A 7,154-nucleotide genomic window follows, 5' to 3' on the forward strand; every position below is an offset into this window, starting at 1 on the left:
TTTCCAGAGATAGCTTGGCACTGGAACATCGTAGATAGTTGTTCAATGGCTGATTTTATCCGAATTGCAGCGGTAGCTAGCAACCTAGTAAGAGACGATCACGTCCAATGTTAAGAAATATAAAAACCCATAGTTCTTAAAAAAGAGTCAGATCAAAACAAAAAGTACACCATTAGAACCGCCTTGTCCGAAACCCCTGCATAGTAAAATTTCTGTCCCTTGGCTTGAACAGCAAGGGAAATATATTGGCTTGAAAATCAAGAAAAGTGGCAGCTACTACAACATTCTGCCTAAACGGGATATTTTTTTCTTTTTTCTTTTTTTTTTCTTTTGTATCCAGAGATAGCTTGGCACTGGAACATCGTAGAGGATTGTTCAATAGCTCATTTTAAAGGAAATTAATTGGGTTAAAAATCTATAGTAACTAAAATATAATAAAGAACGATCTCTTGCCTATGCTAAATTTATACGCCACTTAATTAAAGTATAGGTTTGTAAATTCATAGATAGCTTGGCACTGCAACATCGTAGAGAGTTGTTTAATGGCTCATTTTAAAGGAAATTAATGGGGTTAAAAATATTAAAAATAGAATAATTTTTCTTACAAACTTTACAGTAAAGAACAATACATTAAAAGACGATCTTTGGAATAAAAAGTTATTGCATGCATTTGACTTAGTTAGCTACTTGATCGTTTGAGGTTCGTCTCTTACTATTTCAAAGAAGAAAAAGCCGTAGGCTTTTTCCTGTTTGTAATATTTTCCTGTTTATTATCAGGGTTACAGCGGTATCCGGGTTGTTATAATAAATCCGGGTTGCAGCGGTAGCTAGCAACCTAGTAAGAGACGATCACGTCCAATGTTAAGAAATATAAAAACCCATAGTTCCTAACAAAGTTACTATATAAGATCATCATAGTTTTATATTAGAGCTATGACGTGAATAGAGTGACGTCATAATTAGTATATAAGGAAAGTCAAAACTGAAAATTCTTTCATTCTTGATTGTATCATGGCTGTAGAGATGGCTGAAACCTAGTAATCCGGGTTGCAGCGGTAGCTAGCAACCTAGTAAGAGACGATCACGTCCAGTTTTAAGAAATATAATAACCCATAACTCCTAAAAAAGGAGTTTAGATCAAAACAAAATGTACAACATTAGAAGTGCCTTGTCTGAAACCCCTGTATAGGAAACTTTCTGTCCCTTGGCTGGAACAGAAAGGGAAATATATTGGCTCTAAAATCAAGAAAAGTGGCAGCACCAACAACATTCTGCCTAAACGGGATATTTTTTTCGTTTTTTTTCTTTCTTTCTTTTCCACAGATATCCGGGTTGCAGCGGTAGCTAGCAACCTAGTAAGAGACGATCACGTCCAATGTTAAGAAATATAAAAACCCATAGCTCCTAAAAAAGGAGTCAGATCAAAACAAAAAGTACACCATTAGAACCGCCTTGTCCGAATCCTCTATAAAGGAAACTTACCGCCCTTTGGCTTGAATAACAAAGAAAATATATTGGCTTGAAAATCAAGAAAATTGACTTTTACCACGTTATTCTCCCCAAACGGGATATTTTTTTCTTTCTTTCTTTTCCACAGATAGCTTGGCACTGGAACATCGTAGAGAGTTGTTCAATGGCTCATTTTAAAGGAAATGTCTAGATCTAGCGCTATTTTTATTTAATTTTTTTTTAATAAATTTTTTTTACGAAAAACTTAATTTTTTATATACAATATTAATCAATGACGTCATAGTCTTTGGATGTAGTTAGTACATAAAGTCTTGATCATCGAATTAAAGCTGAAACTAAGTAAAGAACAATTATGCCTCCATATATTCACAGTGATCTATAAAATTTCCCATTACATCTATAAACTGTTCCACAGTTGCCGGTTCATACCTTGGAAGCTTTTCACTAAACATGCAACATTTCTTTTGGATATTACTATGAAGTTTTGCGAAAGCATCTCTAGCTGACTTTTCAACAAAATCCATTCTTTCAGAGATAATTTTAATCTTTAATTTTGAATATTTTTCGTAATCCCGGTAAAAAATTCGTAAAATTTTTCTAAATTTACTAAGATCAGCCAGCATTGTTGCCATGTTTTTGGACTTCTGAATATAATTTTTAATTTTGCCCTTATGCGTTCTTTGCAGCTTGTGTAAACTGCAAAATATCCATGGTATCCGAGCAATAGTTTGAATATTTCAATTCAAGCTAGAAAAATACCTGAAAATGTTAAAATTAGTTTTATTTTTAGTTAGGTTCTAACTACCCGATGTGGAATTTACTATGTATTTTCAGACCAAAAAATTCAATTTTTTAATATATTTCATTTTTCAGTTTAGAATCGCTAAAGTTATTATGTAAACTGCAAAAATATTTATGATATATGAGCAATAATTTTAATCTTTTAATTCAAACTAACAAAATACCTGAAAATTTAAAAATTAGTTTTATTTTTTGTTAGGTTATGGGTACATGATACGAGTCTTAAAAAGTTTCAATTAGACAAGAATATTATTTCTTGTTTTGTAATAAGATGCCTTCTAATAGTATACAATAAAGAACGACACCTTGCCCATGTCGACTAAAACATAAATAGGGATTATGTAATTTCCAATAGTATCATGGCTGTAGAGATGGCTGAAACCTAGTTACAATAAAAAACGATCATTGGAATAACAAAAATTGCATGCCTTTGGAATTAGCTAGCTACTTGATTATTTGAGACTCGTCTCTTACTATTTAAAAGAAGAAAAAGCCGTAGGCTTTTTCCTGTGTGTAATCAGTTTATTATCATAGGCAGCGCGCTAGCACTGCCTGAGTAAAGAACGATGTGGGCACAATGTGTTTTTTTTCCGGGTTGCAGCGATAGCTAGCAACCTAGTAAGAGACGATCACGTCCAATCTTAAGAAATATAAAAACCCATAGTTCCTAACAAAGGAGTCAGATCAAAACAAAAAGTACACCGTTAGAACCGCCTTGTCCGAAATCCCTGTATAGGAAACTTTCTGTCCCTTGGCTTGAACAGCAAGGGAAATATATTGGCTTGAAAATCAAGAAAATTGACTTTAACCACGTTATTCTCCCCAAACGGGATATTCTTTTCTCTTTTCTTTTTTTTTCTTTTCCACAGATAGCTTGGCACTGGAACATCGTAGAGGGTTGTTCAATAGCTCATTTTAAAGGAAATTAATTGGGTTAAAAATCTACAGTAACTAAAATAAATTATTTCTAAAAGAGAATAAATTTTTCCACCAAAAACTGCATTTTTGATGTCTTTTCACACTGCAGTCTTTCAAACATAATCGTATACCAGCGGTAAGATTTGAACCCACGCCTCCGAAGAGACTGGTGGCTAACACCAGTGCCTTGGACCACTCGGCCAGGCTGCCTCTCATAAATAAATATATATGTGAATTTGGGTTGCATATAATAAGGAACGAACTCTTGCCTATTCTATCTTGTATAGGTAACTTAACTACAGAATATGCTTGTATATCCGGGTTGCAGTGGTAGCTAGCAACCTAGTAAGAGACGATCACGTCCAATGTTAAGAAATATAAAAACCCATAGTTCCTAACAAAGGAGTCAGATCAAAACAAAAAGTACACCATTAGAACCGCCTTGTCCGAAACCCCTGAATAGGAAACTTTCTGTCCCTTGGCTTGAACAGCAAGGGAAATATATTGGCTTGAAAATCAAGAAATGTGGCAGCTACTACAACATTCTGCCTAAACGGGATATTTTTTTTTTCTTCTTTTTTCTTTCTTTTCCACAGATAGCTTGGCACTGGAACATCGTAGAGGGTTGTTCAATAGCTCATTTTAAAGGAAATTAATTGGGTTAAAAATCTATAGTAACTAAAATAAATTATTTCTAAAAGAGAATAAATTTTTCCACCAAAAACTGCATTTTTGATGTCTTTTCACACTGCAGTTTTTCAAAAATAATCGTATACCATTAAAATAAAGAACGAACTCTTTCCTATATTAAATAAGCCTATACTAGTTAATGATATAGCAATGATATGATTTTATTGATTATAACAAAGAACGACCTCTTGTCTATACTAAATTTTATAGGCCACTTAACTATAGTATAGGTTAGTAAAGTTTACCTAAAGGACTCATATAGTTGATTATGGTAAAGAACGAATTCTAGGCATAGTAACTAATTTAATTTAAAAATGAACAAATTTCATCAGAAACCTACATGGTAGCATAAATAAGTTACAAGTTATAATGAAACAGTTCGTAGTAACGAACTGTATAGTATTGCACTAAAGGACGATCATTGGAATGACAAACCATTGTACACATTGCATTTAGCTAGCTACTTGACTGTTTTACGTTCGTCTCTTAATATTTCAAAAGAGAAAAAGCCGTAAGCTTTCTCCTGTTTTTAATTAGGTTTTACGTAAATTATCCGGGTTGCAGCGGTATCTAGTAACATATCCGGGCTGCAGCGGTAGCTAGCAACCTAGTAAGAGACGGTCACGTCCAATGTTAGAAAATATATAGTCAGATCAAAACAAAAAGTACACCATTAGAACCGCCTTGTCCGAAACCCCTGTATAGGAAACTTTCTGTTCCTTGGCTTGAACAGCATCCGGGCTGCAGCGGTAGCTAGCAACCTAGTAAGAGACGATCACGTCCAATGTTAAGAAATATAAAAACCCATAGTTCCTAAAATGAGTCAGATCAAAACAAAAAGTACACCATTAGAACCACCTTGTCCAAAACCCCTGCATAGGAGACTTTCTGTCATTTGCTTGAACAGCAAGGGAATTATATTGGCTTGAAAATCAAGAAAAGTGGCAGCTACTACAACATTCTGCCTAAATGGGATATTTTTTTCTATCTTTCTTTTTATCCAGAGATAGCTTTGCACTGGAACATCGTAGAAAGTTGTTCAATGGCTCATTTTAAGGGAAATTAATTGGGTTAAAAACCTTTTGTAACTAAAACAAATTATTTTAAAACAGGATAAATTTTTCCACTACAAACTGTATTTTTGATGTCTTTCCATACTGCTGTCTTTTCAAAGACATTTGATTTTTGAAGCAATCAAACAGTTCGTGGTAAGGTTGTATTTTAAACTTTATATTCCATAGATAGCTTAGCACTGGAACATCGTAGAGAGTTGTTCAATGGATCATTTTAAATTAAATTAATGACAATCAAGGACGTATCCAAAGGGTTTAGCGGTTTTGAACCCCCCTCCCCCAAAACGTTTTTCAGATTTATAATAACGAATATAAAATGAATAAAACAAAATTGAATATAAAAAAATATACAAAAATTACTATGAACTACTTTTTTATGCGTTTTGAAGTTTTTATTATAATAAAGAACGAATATTTTACCGATTATCTACTAATAACCATATATGACGTAATAAGTGACATGACGTAATATCTAAAACCTATTGTGTACTAATAATGATATATGACTTAATGAGCGACGTGACGTAAAAATTGAAAAAATTTATTTTTATTTTATTTTCGTTTTTAGTTCAGAATCGCTAAAGTTATAAACTGCAAAAATATTTATGGTGCCTGAACAATAGTTTTAATCTTTTAATTTAGACTACAAAAATACCTGAAAATTTAAAAATTAGTTTAATTTTTGGTTAGGTTCTTGGTACTTGATACGTGACTTAAACATTCAACTAATGGTTACGTAATGGTTTCAATCAAGCAAGCTACAGGCAAGTTAAAAAAAAATTACTACCAAAAAAACAGAGATAGCATCTTGAAAAGAAAAAAGCAAAGGTATTCAACTGACCAGGCGTATCGAGAAGTAATAATTGATAGTGACAAACAGCGTTATTATAATGATGTAGTTTATAGACATGCGAAAATTGAGACAGCCAAACAAAAGAGTAAGGAACGGTATGATAATGATGAAGATTACAGAGAAGGAACAATTGAGACAGCCAAACAAAAGAGCAAGGAACGGTATGAAAACGATATAGATTACCGAAACAAACATAAGAAAAAAGTTGCTACCAGAATAATGGGTAGATACTGGGGTGACAAAAGCTATAATGAAAAAAATTTAATTCTCTGCGAGGTTGTACCGAAGAACGCATAAGGACAAAGGGAAAAATTACATTCAGAAATACAAGAAGATGGCAAAAATGCAGGCTGATCTTTGTAAATTGAGAAACATTTTACGCATGTTTTATCGGGATCACGAAAAGTATTCAAAATAACAGATTAAAATTCTCTTTGAAAGAGCGGATGCTGTTGAAAAGTCAGCTAGAAATGCTTTGGCAAAGCTTCATAGTAATATCCAAAAGAAATGTTGTCAGTTTAATGAAAAGCTTCCAAGGTATGGACTGGCAACTGCGGAACAGTTTATAGATACAATGAAAATGTTCGACAACACAGTGAATATACAGAGGCGTACTTCTTAGAAAATTCGTATATTAATTTTGGAAGGAGCAATTACAGTTTATGTAGCAGCAATAAAAATATATATACAAGCATACCTATCAGCAGCGAATTATAATAAAGAACGAATATTTTACCGATTATCTACTAATAACCATATATGACGTAATAAGTGACATAACGTAATATCTAAAACCTATTGTGTACTAATAATAGTACACAATAGGTTTATGACTTAATGAGCGACGTGACGTAAAAATTGAAAAAATTAATTTTTATTTTATTTTCGTTTTTAGTGCAGAATCGCTAAGGTTATAAACTGCAAAAATATTTATGGTGTCTGAACAATAGTTTTAATCTTTTAGTTTAGACTAGAAAAATACCTGAAAATTTGAAAATTAGTTTAATTTTTTGTTAGGTTCTTGATACTTGATACGGGATATAAAAATTCAATTAATGGTTACATAATGGTTTCAATCAAGCAAGCTACACGCCAGTTAAAAAAAGAGTACTACCAAAAAAACAGAGATAGCATCTTGAAAAGAGAAAAGCAAAGGTATTCAACCGACCAGGCGTATCGAGATACGAAAATTGATAGTGACAAACAGCATTATTATAATGATGTAGTTTATAGACATGCGAAAATTGAGACAGCCAAACAAAAGAGCAAGGAACGGTATGATAACGATATAGATTACCGAAACAAACATGAGAAAAAAGTTGCTACCAGAATAATGGGTAGATACTGGG

Source organism: Artemia sp. Qi Xiang Cuo, chromosome 10 (genome assembly GCF_049724085.1).
Source record: "Artemia sp. Qi Xiang Cuo chromosome 10, ASM4972408v1, whole genome shotgun sequence".
In the NCBI taxonomy this organism is placed as follows: Eukaryota; Metazoa; Arthropoda; class Branchiopoda; order Anostraca; family Artemiidae; genus Artemia; species Artemia sp. Qi Xiang Cuo.